This window comes from Colletes latitarsis, chromosome 1 (genome assembly GCF_051014445.1).
Source record: "Colletes latitarsis isolate SP2378_abdomen chromosome 1, iyColLati1, whole genome shotgun sequence".
In the NCBI taxonomy this organism is placed as follows: Eukaryota; Metazoa; Arthropoda; class Insecta; order Hymenoptera; family Colletidae; genus Colletes; species Colletes latitarsis.
The window spans coordinates 31,784,551-31,798,400 of NC_135134.1; positions in this window are offsets into that span (position 1 = coordinate 31,784,551).

Below are 13,850 nucleotides of genomic sequence, written 5' to 3' on the forward strand. Positions count from 1 at the left end.
TACCCAGGATCTGGCCAAAAAGTTTGCGAAAAAGGCGAACGTATAACCCCAGATGCGCGCAAATCCCAGATCTAACCCAGACCTAACCGGTGTTATCCTCTAAAATATTGATCGAAACCAGGTTTAATTGACAGCTTCAGTGTGTTACCACATTACTACGTGATTCAAACACGAAAAAAACCCAGGATCTGGCCAACAAGTATGCGAAGAAGGCAAAATCATGAGCTAGATGCGGGCATATCCCGGACCTAACCCAGACCTAACCGGTGTTATCCTCTAAAATATTGATCGAAACCAGGTTTAATTGACTGCTTCAGTGTGTTACCACATTCCTACGTGATTCAAACACGAAAAAAACCCAGGATCTGACCAACAAGTATGCGAAGAAGGCGAAAGTATAAGCCAGATGCGCGCATTTCCCAGACCTAACCCAGACCTAACCGGCGTTATCCTCTAAAATATTGATCGAAACCAGGTTTAATTGACTGCTTCAGTGTGATACCACATTCCTACGTGATTCAAACACGAAAAAAACCCAGGATCTGGCCAACAAGTATGCGAAGAAGGCAAAATCATGAGCCAGATGCGGGCATATCCCGGACCTATCCCAGACCTAACCGGTGTTATCCTCTAAAATATTGATCGAAACCAGGTTTAATTGACTGCTTCAGTGTGTTACCACATTACTACGTGATTCAAACACGAAAAAACCCCAGGATCTGGCCAACAAGTATGCGAAGAAGGCAAAATCATGAGCCAGATGCGGGCATAACCCAGACCTAACCCAGACCTAACCGGTGTTATCCTCTAAAATATTGATCGAAACCAGGTTTTATTGACTGCTTCAGTGTATTACCACATTACTACGTGATTCAAACACGAAAAAAACCCAGGATCTGGCCAACAAGTATGCGAAGAAGGCAAAATCATGAGCCAGATGCGGGCATAACCCAGACCTAACCCAGACCTAACCGGTGTTATCCTCTAAAATATTAATCGAAACCAGGTTTAATTGACAGCTTCAGTGTGTTACCACATTACTACGTGATTCAAACACGAAAAAAACCCAGGATCTGGCCAAAAAGTATGCGAAGAAGGCAAAATCATGAGCCAGATGCGGGCATATCCCGGACCTAACCCAGACCTAACCGGTGTTATCCTCTAAAATATTGATCGAAACCAGGTTTTATTGACTGCTTCAGTGTGTTACCACATTACTACGTGATTCAAACACGGAAAATACCCAGGATCTGGCCAACAAGTATGCGAAGAAGGCAAAATCATGAGCCAGATGCGGGCATAACCCAGACCTAACCCAGACCTAACCGGTGTTATCCTCTAAAATATTGATCGAAACCAGGTTTTATTGACTGCTTCAGTGTATTACCACATTACTACGTGATTCAAACACGAAAAAAACCCAGGATCTGGCCAACAAGTATGCGAAGAAGGCAAAATCATGAGCCAGATGCGGGCATAACCCAGACCTAACCCAGACCTAACCGGTGTTATCCTCTAAAATATTGATCGAAACCAGGTTTAATTGACTGCTTCAGTGTGTTACCACATTCCTACGTGATTCAAACACGAAAAAAACCCAGGATCTGGCCAACAAGTATGCGAAGAAGGCAAAATCATGAGCCAGATGCGGGCATAACCCAGACCTACCCCAGACCTAACCGGTGTTATCCTCTGAAATATTGATCGAAACCAGGTTTAATTGACTGCTTCAGTGTGTTACCACATTACTACGTGATTCAAACACGGAAAATACCCAGGATCTGGCCAAAAAGTTTGCGAAAAAGGCGAACGTATAAGCCAGATGCGCGCAAATCCCAGATCTAACCCAGACCTAACCGGTGTTATCCTCTAAAATATTGATCGAAACCAGGTTTAATTGACAGCTTCAGTGTGTTACCACATTACTACGTGATTCAAACACGAAAAAAACCCAGGATCTGGCCAACAAGTATGCGAAGAAGGCAAAATCATGAGCTAGATGCGGGCATATCCCGGACCTAACCCAGACCTAACCGGTGTTATCCTCTAAAATATTGATCGAAACCAGGTTTAATTGACAGCTTCAGTGTGTTACCACATTACTACGTGATTCAAACACGAAAAAAACCCAGGATCTGACCAACAAGTATGCGAAGAAGGCAAAATCATGAGCCAGATGCGGGCATATCCCGGACCTAACCCAGACCTAACCGGTGTTATCCTCTAAAATATTGATCGAAACCAGGTTTAATTGACTGCTTCAGTGTGTTACCACATTCCTACGTGATTCAAACACGAAAAAAACCCAGGATCTGACCAACAAGTATGCGAAGAAGGCGAAAGTATAAGCCAGATGCACGCATTTCCCAGACCTAACCCAGACCTAACCGGTGTTATCCTCTAAAATATTGATCGAAACCAGGTTTAATTGACTGCTTCAGTGTGTTACCACATCACTACGTGATTCAAACACGAAAAAAACCCAGGATCTGGCCAACAAGTATGCGAAGAAGGCAAAATCATGAGCCAGATGCGGGCATAACCCAGACCTAACCCAGACCTAACCGGTGTTATCCTCTAAAATATTGATCGAAACCAGGTTTTATTGACTGCTTCAGTGTATTACCACATTACTACGTGATTCAAACACGAAAAAAACCCAGGATCTGGCCAACAAGTATGCGAAGAAGGCAAAATCATGAGCCAGATGCGGGCATAACCCAGACCTAACCCAGACCTAACCGGTGTTATCCTCTGAAATATTGATCGAAACCAGGTTTAATTGACTGCTTCAGTGTGTTACCACATTACTACGTGATTCAAACACGGAAAATACCCAGGATCTGGCCAAAAAGTTTGCGAAAAAGGCGAACGTATAACCCCAGATGCGCGCAAATCCCAGATCTAACCCAGACCTAACCGGTGTTATCCTCTAAAATATTGATCGAAACCAGGTTTAATTGACAGCTTCAGTGTGTTACCACATTACTACGTGATTCAAACACGAAAAAAACCCAGGATCTGGCCAACAAGTATGCGAAGAAGGCAAAATCATGAGCTAGATGCGGGCATATCCCGGACCTAACCCAGACCTAACCGGTGTTATCCTCTAAAATATTGATCGAAACCAGGTTTAATTGACTGCTTCAGTGTGTTACCACATTCCTACGTGATTCAAACACGAAAAAAACCCAGGATCTGACCAACAAGTATGCGAAGAAGGCGAAAGTATAAGCCAGATGCGCGCATTTCCCAGACCTAACCCAGACCTAACCGGCGTTATCCTCTAAAATATTGATCGAAACCAGGTTTAATTGACTGCTTCAGTGTGATACCACATTCCTACGTGATTCAAACACGAAAAAAACCCAGGATCTGGCCAACAAGTATGCGAAGAAGGCAAAATCATGAGCCAGATGCGGGCATATCCCGGACCTATCCCAGACCTAACCGGTGTTATCCTCTAAAATATTGATCGAAACCAGGTTTAATTGACTGCTTCAGTGTGTTACCACATTACTACGTGATTCAAACACGAAAAAACCCCAGGATCTGGCCAACAAGTATGCGAAGAAGGCAAAATCATGAGCCAGATGCGGGCATAACCCAGACCTAACCCAGACCTAACCGGTGTTATCCTCTAAAATATTGATCGAAACCAGGTTTTATTGACTGCTTCAGTGTATTACCACATTACTACGTGATTCAAACACGAAAAAAACCCAGGATCTGGCCAACAAGTATGCGAAGAAGGCAAAATCATGAGCCAGATGCGGGCATAACCCAGACCTAACCCAGACCTAACCGGTGTTATCCTCTAAAATATTGATCGAAACCAGGTTTAATTGACTGCTTCAGTGTGTTACCACATTCCTACGTGATTCAAACACGAAAAAAACCCAGGATCTGACCAACAAGTATGCGAAGAAGGCGAAAGTATAAGCCAGATGCGCGCATATCCCAGACCTAACCCAGACCTAACCGGTGTTATCCTCTGAAATATTGATCGAAACCAGGTTTAATTGACTGCTTCAGTGTGTTACCACATTACTACGTGATTCAATCACGAAAAAAACCCAGGATCTGGCCCACAAGTATGCGAAGAAGGTAAAATCATGAGCCAGATGCGAGCATAACCCAGACCTAACCCAGACCAAACCGGTGTTATCCTCTAAAATATTGATCGAAACCAGGTTTAATTGACAGCTTCAGTGTGTTACCACATTACTACGTGATTCAAACACGAAAAAAACCCAGGATCTGGCCAACAAGTATGCGAAGAAGGCAAAATCATGAGCCAGATGCGGGCATAACCCAGACCTAACCCAGACCTAACCGGTGTTATCCTCTGAAATATTGATCGAAACCAGGTTTAATTGACTGCTTCAGTGTGTTACCACATTACTACGTGATTCAAACACGGAAAATACCCAGGATCTGGCCAACAAGTATGCGATGAAGGCAAAATCATGAGCCAGATGCGGGCATAACCCAGACCTCACCCAGACCTAACCGGTGTTATCCTCTAAAATATTGATCGAAACCAGGTTTAATTGACTGCTTCAGTGTATTACCACATTACTACGTGATTCAAACACGAAAAAAACCCAGGATCTGGCCAACAAGTATGCGAAGAAGGCAAAATCATGAGCCAGATGCGGGCATAACCCAGACCTAACCCAGACCTAACCGGTGTTATCCTCTAAAATATTAATCGAAACCAGGTTTAATTGACAGCTTCAGTGTGTTACCACATTACTACGTGATTCAAACACGAAAAAAACCCAGGATCTGGCCAAAAAGTATGCGAAGAAGGCAAAATCATGAGCCAGATGCGGGCATATCCCGGACCTAACCCAGACCTAACCGGTGTTATCCTCTAAAATATTGATCGAAACCAGGTTTTATTGACTGCTTCAGTGTGTTACCACATTACTACGTGATTCAAACACGGAAAATACCCAGGATCTGGCCAACAAGTATGCGAAGAAGGCAAAATCATGAGCCAGATGCGGGCATAACCCAGACCTAACCCAGACCTAACCGGTGTTATCCTCTAAAATATTGATCGAAACCAGGTTTAATTGACTGCTTCAGTGTGTTACCACATTCCTACGTGATTCAAACACGAAAAAAACCCAGGATCTGACCAACAAGTATGCGAAGAAGGCGAAAGTATAAGCCAGATGCGCGCATATCCCAGACCTAACCCAGACCTAACCGGTGTTATCCTCTGAAATATTGATCGAAACCAGGTTTAATTGACTGCTTCAGTGTGTTACCACATTACTACGTGATTCAATCACGAAAAAAACCCAGGATCTGGCCCACAAGTATGCGAAGAAGGTAAAATCATGAGCCAGATGCGAGCATAACCCAGACCTAACCCAGACCAAACCGGTGTTATCCTCTAAAATATTGATCGAAACCAGGTTTAATTGACAGCTTCAGTGTGTTACCACATTACTACGTGATTCAAACACGAAAAAAACCCAGGATCTGGCCAACAAGTATGCGAAGAAGGCAAAATCATGAGCCAGATGCGGGCATAACCCAGACCTAACCCAGACCTAACCGGTGTTATCCTCTGAAATATTGATCGAAACCAGGTTTAATTGACTGCTTCAGTGTGTTACCACATTACTACGTGATTCAAACACGGAAAATACCCAGGATCTGGCCAACAAGTATGCGATGAAGGCAAAATCATGAGCCAGATGCGGGCATAACCCAGACCTAACCCAGACCTAACCGGTGTTATCCTCTAAAATATTGATCGAAACCAGGTTTAATTGACTGCTTCAGTGTGTTACCACATTACTACGTGATGCAAGCACGAAAAAAACCCAAGATCTGGCCAACAAGTATGCGAAGAAGGCAAAATCATGAGCCAGATGCTGGCATAACCCAGACCTAACCCAGACCTAACCGGTGTTATCCTCTAAAATATTGATCGAAACCTGGTTTAATTGACAGCTTCAGTGTGTTACCACATTACTACGTGATTCAAACACGAAAAAACCCAGGATCTGGCCAACAAGTATGCGAAGAAGGCAAAGTCATGAGCCAGGTGCAGACATAACCCAGACGAAACCCAAGCCTAACCAGTGTTATCCTCCAAAATACTGTCCGAATCCAGGTTTAGTGGACTGTTTCTGTGTGGTACCACATTACTACGTGATTCAAACCCGAAAAAAACCCAGGATCTGGCCAACAAGTATGCGAAGAAGGCAAAATCATGAGCCAGATGCGGGCATAACCCAGACCTCACCCAGACCTAACCGGTGTTATCCTCTAAAATATTGATCGAAACCAGGTTTAATTGACTGCTTCAGTGTGTTACCACATCACTACGTGATTCAAACACGAAAAAAACCCAGGATCTGGCCAACAAGTATGCGAAGAAGGCAAAATCATGAGCCAGATGCGGGCATAACCCAGACCTAACCCAGACCTAACCGGTGTTATCCTCTAAAATATTGATCGAAACCAGGTTTTATTGACTGCTTCAGTGTATTACCACATTACTACGTGATTCAAACACGAAAAAAACCCAGGATCTGGTCAACAAGTATGCGAAGAAGGCAAAATCATGAGCCAGATGCGGGCATAACCCAGACCTAACCCAGACCTAACCGGTGTTATCCTCTAAAATATTGATCGAAACCAGGTTTAATTGACAGCTTCAGTGTGTTACCACATTACTACGTGATTCAAACACGAAAAAAACCCAGGATCTGGCCAAAAAGTATGCGAAGAAGGCAAAATCATGAGCCAGATGCGGGCATATCCCGGACCTAACCCAGACCAAACCGGTGTTATCCTCTAAAATATTGATCGAAACCAGGTTTAATTGACAGCTTCAGTGTGTTACCACATTCCTACGTGATTCAAACACGAAAAAAACCCAGGATCTGGCCAACAAGTATGCGAAGAAGGCAAAATCATGAGCCAGATGCGGGCATATCCCGGACCTAACCCAGACCTAACCGGTGTTATCCTCTGAAATATTGATCGAAACCAGGTTTAATTGACTGCTTCAGTGTGTTACCACATTACTACGTGATTCAAACACGGAAAATACCCAGGATCTGGCCAACAAGTTTGCGAAAAAGGCGAAACTATAAGCCAGATGCGCGCAAATCCCAGACCTAACCCAGACCTAACAGGCGTTATGCTCTAAAATATTGATCGAAACCAGGTTTAATTGACTGCTTCAGTGTGTTACCACATTACTACGTGATTCAAACACGAAAAAACCCCAGGATCTGGCCAACAAGTATGCGAAGAAGGCAAAATCATGAGCCAGATGCGGGCATAACCCAGACCTAACCCAGACCTAACCGGTGTTATCCTCTAAAATATTGATCGAAACCAGGTTTAATTGACAGCTTCAGTGTGTTACCACATTACTACGTGATTCAAACACGAAAAAAACCCAGGATCTGGCCAAAAAGTATGCGAAGAAGGCAAAATCATGAGCCAGATGCGGGCATATCCCGGACCTAACCCAGACCTAACCGGTGTTATCCTCTAAAATATTAATCGAAACCAGGTTTAATTGACTGCTTCAGTGTGTTACCACATTCCTACGTGATTTAAACACGAAAAAAACCCAGGATCTGACCAACAAGTATGCGAAGAAGGCGAAAGTATAAGCCAGATGCGCGCATTTCCCAGACCTAACCCAGACCTAACCGGCGTTATCCTCTATAATATTGATCGAAACCAGGTTTAATTGACTGCTTCAGTGTGTTACCACATTACTACGTGATTCAAACACGAAAAAAACCCAGGATCTGGCCAACAAGTATGCGAAGAAGGCAAAATCATGAGCCAGATGCGGGCATAACCCGGACCTAACCCAGACCTAACCGGTGTTATCCTCTAAAATATTGATCGAAACCGGGTTTAATTGACTGCTTCAGTGTGTTACCACATTCCTACGTGGTTCAAACACGAAAAATACCCAGGATCTGGCCAACAAGTTTGCGAAAAAGGCGAAAGTATAAGCCAGATGCGAGCATAACCCAGACCTAACCCAGACCTAACCGGTGTTATCCTCTGAAATATTGATCGAAACCAGGTTTAATTGACTGCTTCAGTGTGTTACCACATTACTACGTGATTCAATCACGAAAAAAACCCAGGATCTGGCCCACAAGTATGCGAAGAAGGTAAAATCATGAGCCAGATGCGAGCATAACCCAGACCTAACCCAGACCAAACCGGTGTTATCCTCTAAAATATTGATCGAAACCAGGTTTAATTGACAGCTTCAGTGTGTTACCACATTACTACGTGATTCAAACACGAAAAAAACCCAGGATCTGGCCAACAAGTATGCGAAGAAGGCAAAATCATGAGCTAGATGCGGGCATATCCCGGACCTAACCCAGACCTAACCGGTGTTATCCTCTAAAATATTAATCGAAACCAGGTTTAATTGACTGCTTCAGTGTGTTACCACATTCCTACGTGATTCAAACACGAAAAAAACCCAGGATCTGACCAACAAGTATGCGAAGAAGGCGAAAGTACAAGCCAGATGCGCGCATTTCCCAGACCTAACCCAGACCTAACCGGCGTTATCCTCTAAAATATTGATCGAAACCAGGTTTAATTGACTGCTTCAGTGTGTTACCACATTACTACGTGATTCAAACACGAAAAAAACCCAGGATATGGTCAACAAGTATGCGAAGAAGGCAAAATCATGAGCCAGATGCGGGCATATCCCGGACCTAACCCAGACCTAACCGGTGTTATCCTCTAAAATATTGATCGATACCAGGTTTAATTGACAGCTTCAGTGTGTTACCACATTACTACGTGATTCAAACACGAAAAAAACCCAGGATCTGGCCAACAAGTATGCGAAGAAGGCAAAATCATGAGCCAGATGCGGGCATATCCCGGACCTAACCCAGACCTAACCGGTGTTATCCTCTGAAATATTGATCGAAACCAGGTTTAATTGACTGCTTCAGTGTGTTACCACATTACTACGTGATTCAAACACGGAAAATATCCAGGATCTGGCCAACAAGTTTGCGAAAAAGGCGAAAGTATAAGCCAGATGCGCGCAAATCCCAGACCTAACCCAGACCTAACAGGCGTTATCCTCTAAAATATTGATCGAAACCAGGTTTAATTGACTGCTTCAGTGTGTTACTACATTACTACGTGATTCAAACACGAAAAAAACCCAGGATCTGGCCAACAAGTATGCGAAGAAGGCAAAATCATGAGCCAGATGCGGGCATATCCCGGACCTATCCCAGACCTAACCGGTGTTATCCTCTAAAATATTGATCGAAACCAGGTTTAATTGACTGCTTCAGTGTGTTACCACATTACTACGTGATTCAAACACGAAAAAACCCCAGGATCTGGCCAACAAGTATGCGAAGAAGGCAAAATCATGAGCCAGATGCGGGCATAACCCAGACCTAACCCAGACCTAACCGGTGTTATCCTCTAAAATATTGATCGAAACCAGGTTTAATTGACAGCTTCAGTGTGTTACCACATTACTACGTGATTCAAACACGAAAAAAACCCAGGATCTGGCCAACAAGTATGCGAAGAAGGCAAAATCATGAGCCAGATGCGGGCATATCCCGGACCTAACCCAGACCTAACCCGTGTTATCCTCTAAAATATTGATCGAAACCAGGTTTAATTGACTGCTTCAGTGTGTTACCACATTCCTACGTGATTCAAACACGAAAAAAACCCAGGATCTGACCAACAAGTATGCGAAGAAGGCGAAAGTATAAGCCAGATGCGCGCATTTCCCAGACCTAACCCAGACCTAACCGGCGTTATCCTCTAAAATATTGATCGAAACCGGGTTTAATTGACTGCTTCAGTGTGTTACTACATTACTACGTGATTCAAACACGAAAAAAACCCAGGATCTGGCCAACAAGTATGCGAATAAGGCAAAATCATGAGCCAGATGCGGGCATATCCCGGACCTATCCCAGACCTAACCGGTGTTATCCTCTAAAATATTGATCGAAACCAGGTTTAATTGACTGCTTCAGTGTGTTACCACATTCCTACGTGATTCAAACACGAAAAAAACCCAGGATCTGACCAACAAGTATGCGAAGAAGGCGAAAGTATAAGCCAGATGCGCGCATTTCCCAGACCTAACCCAGACCTAACCGGCGTTATCCTCTAAAATATTGATCGAAACCAGGTTTAATTGACTGCTTCAGTGTGTTACCACATTACTACGTGATTCAAACACGAAAAAAACCCAGGATCTGGCCAACAAGTATGCGAAGAAGGCAAAATCATGAGCCAGATGCGGGCATAACCCAGACCTAACCCAGACCTAACCGGTGTTATCCTCTAAAATATTGATCGAGACCAGGTTTTATTGACTGCTTCAGTGTGTTACCACATTACTACGTGATTCAAACACGAAAAAAACCCAGGATCTGGCCAACAAGTATGCGAAGAAGGCAAAATCATGAGCCAGATGCGGGCATAACCCAGACCTAACCCAGACCTAACCGGTGTTATCCTCTAAAATATTGATCGAAACCAGGTTTTATTGACTGCTTCAGTGTGTTACCACATTACTACGTGATTCAAACACGAAAAAAACCCAGGATCTGGCCAACAAGTATGCGAAGAAGGCAAAATCATGAGCCAGATGCGGGCATAACCCAGACCTAACCCAGACCTAACCGGTGTTATCCTCTGAAATATTGATCGAAACCAGGTTTAATTGACTGCTTCAGTGTGTTACCACATTACTACGTGATTCAAACACGGAAAATACGCAGGATCTGGCCAACAAGTTTGCGAAAAAGGCGAAAGTATAAGCCAGATGCGCGCAAATCCCAGACCTAACCCAGACCTAACCGGTGTTATCCTCTAAAATATTGATCGAAACCAGGTTTAATTGACAGCTTCAGTGTGTTACCACATTACTACGTGATTCAAACACGAAAAAAACCCACGATCTGGCCAACAAGTATGCGAAGAAGGCAAAATCATGAGCTAGAACGCGCATATCCCGGACCTAACCCAGACCTAACCGGTGTTATCCTCTAAAATATTGATCGAAACCGGGTTTAATTGACTGCTTCAGTGTGTTACCACATTCCTACGTGGTTCAAACACGAAAAATACCCAGGATCTGGCCAACAAGTTTGCGAAAAAGGCGAAAGTATAAGCCAGATGCGCGCAAATCCCAGACCTAACCCAGACCTAACCGGTGTTATCCTCTAAAATATTGATCGAAACCAGGTTTAATTGACAGCTTCAGTGTGTTACCACATTACTACGTGATTCAAACACGAAAAAAACCCAGGATCTGGCCAACAAGTATGCGAAGAAGGCAAAATCATGAGCCAGATGCGGGCATAACCCAGACCTAACCCAGACCTAACCGGTGTTATCCTCTAAAATATTGATCGAAACCAGATTTAATTGACTGCTTCAGTGTGTTACCACATTACTACGTGATTCAAACACGGAAAAAACCCAGGATCTGGCCAACAAGTATGCGAAGAAGGCAAAATCATGAGCCAGATGCGGGCATAACCCAGACCTAACCCAGACCTAACCGGCGTTATCCTCTAAAATATAGATCGAAGCCAGGTTTAATTGACTGCTTCAGTGTGGTACCACATTACTGCGTTATTCAAACCCGAAAATAACCCAGGATCTAGCCATCAAGTTTGCGAAAAAGGCGAAAGTATAAGCCAGATGCGCGCATATCCCAGACCTAACCCAGACCTAACCGGTGTTATCCTCTGAAATATTGATCGAAACCAGGTTTAATTGACTGCTTCAGAGTGTTACCACATTACTACGTGATTCAAACACGAAAAAAACCCAGGATCTGGCCAACAAGTATGCGAAGAAGGCAAAATCATGAGCCAGATGCGGGCATAACCCAGACCTAACCCAGACCTAACCGGTGTTATCCTCTAAAATATTGATCAAAACCAGGTTTTATTGACTGCTTCAGTGTATTACCACATTACTACGTGATTCAAACACGAAAAAAACCCAGGATCTGGCCAACAAGTATGCGAAGAAGGCAAAATCATGAGCCAGATGCGGGCATAACCCAGACCTAACCCAGACCTAACCGGTGTTAGCCTCTGAAATATTGATCGAAACCAGGTTTAATTGACTGCTTCAGTGTGTTACCACATTACTACGTGATGCAAACACGGAAAATACCCAGGATCTGGCCAACAAGTTTGCGAAAAAGGCGAATGTATAAGCCTGATGCGCGCAAATCCCAGACCTAACCCAGACCTAACCGGTGTTATCCTCTAAAATATTGATCGAAACCAGGTTTAATTGACAGCTTCAGTGTGTTACCACATTACTACGTGATTCAAACACGAAAAAAACCCAGGATCTGGCCAACAAGTATGCGAAGAAGGCAAAATCATGAGCTAGATGCGGGCATATCCCGGACCTAACCCAGACCTAACCGGTGTTATCCTCTAAAATATTGATCGAAACCAGGTTTAATTGACTGCTTCAGTGTGTTACCACATTCCTACGTGATTCAAACACGAAAAAAACCCAGGATCTGACCAACAAGTATGCGAAGAAGGCGAAAGTATAAGCCAGATGCGCGCATTTCCCAGACCTAACCCAGACCTAACCGGCGTTATCCTCTAAAATATTGATCGAAACCAGGTTTAATTGACTGCTTCAGTGTGTTACCACATTACTACGTGATTCAAACACGAAAAAAACCCAGGATCTGGCCAACAAGTATGCGAAGAAGGCAAAATCATGAGCCAGATGCGGGCATATCCCGGACCTATCCCAGACCTAACCGGTGTTATCCTCTAAAATATTGATCGAAACCAGGTTTAATTGACTGCTTCAGTGTGTTACCACATTACTACGTGATTCAAACACGAAAAAACCCCAGGATCTGGCCAACAAGTATGCGAAGAAGGCAAAATCATGAGCCAGATGCGGGCATAACCCAGACCTAACCCAGACCTAACCGGTGTTATCCTCTAAAATATTGATCGAAACCAGGTTTTATTGACTGCTTCAGTGTATTACCACATTACTACGTGATTCAAACACGAAAAAACCCAGGATCTGGCCAACAAGTATGCGAAGAAGGCAAAATCATGAGCCAGATGCGGGCATAACCCAGACCTAACCCAGACCTAACCGGTGTTATCCTCTAAAATATTGATCGAAACCAGGTTTAATTGACAGCTTCAGTGTGTTACCACATTACTACGTGATTCAAACACGAAAAAAACCCAGGATCTGGCCAACAAGTATGCGAAGAAGGCAAAATCATGAGCCAGATGCGGGCATATCCAAGACCTAACCCAGACCTAACCGGTGTTATCCTCTAAAATATTGATCGAAACCAGGTTTAATTGACTGCTTCAGTGTGTTACTACATTCCTACGTGATTCAAACACGAAAAAAACCCAGGATCTGACCAACAAGTATGCGAAGAAGGCGAAAGTATAAGCCAGATGCGCGCATTTCCCAGACCTAACCCAGACCTAACCGGCGTTATCCTCTAAAATATTGATCGATGCCAGGTTTAATTGACTGCTTCAGTGTGTTACCACATTACTACGTGATTCAAACACGAAAAAAACCCAGGATCTGGCCAACAAGTATGCGAAGAAGGCAAAATCATGAGCCAGATGCGGGCATAACCCAGACCTAACCCAGACCTAACCGGTGTTATCCTCTAAAATATTGATCGAAACCAGGTTTTATTGACTGCTTCAGTGTATTACCACATTACTACGTGATTCAAACACGAAAAAAACCCAGGATCTGGCCAACAAGTATGCGAAGAAGGCAAAATCATG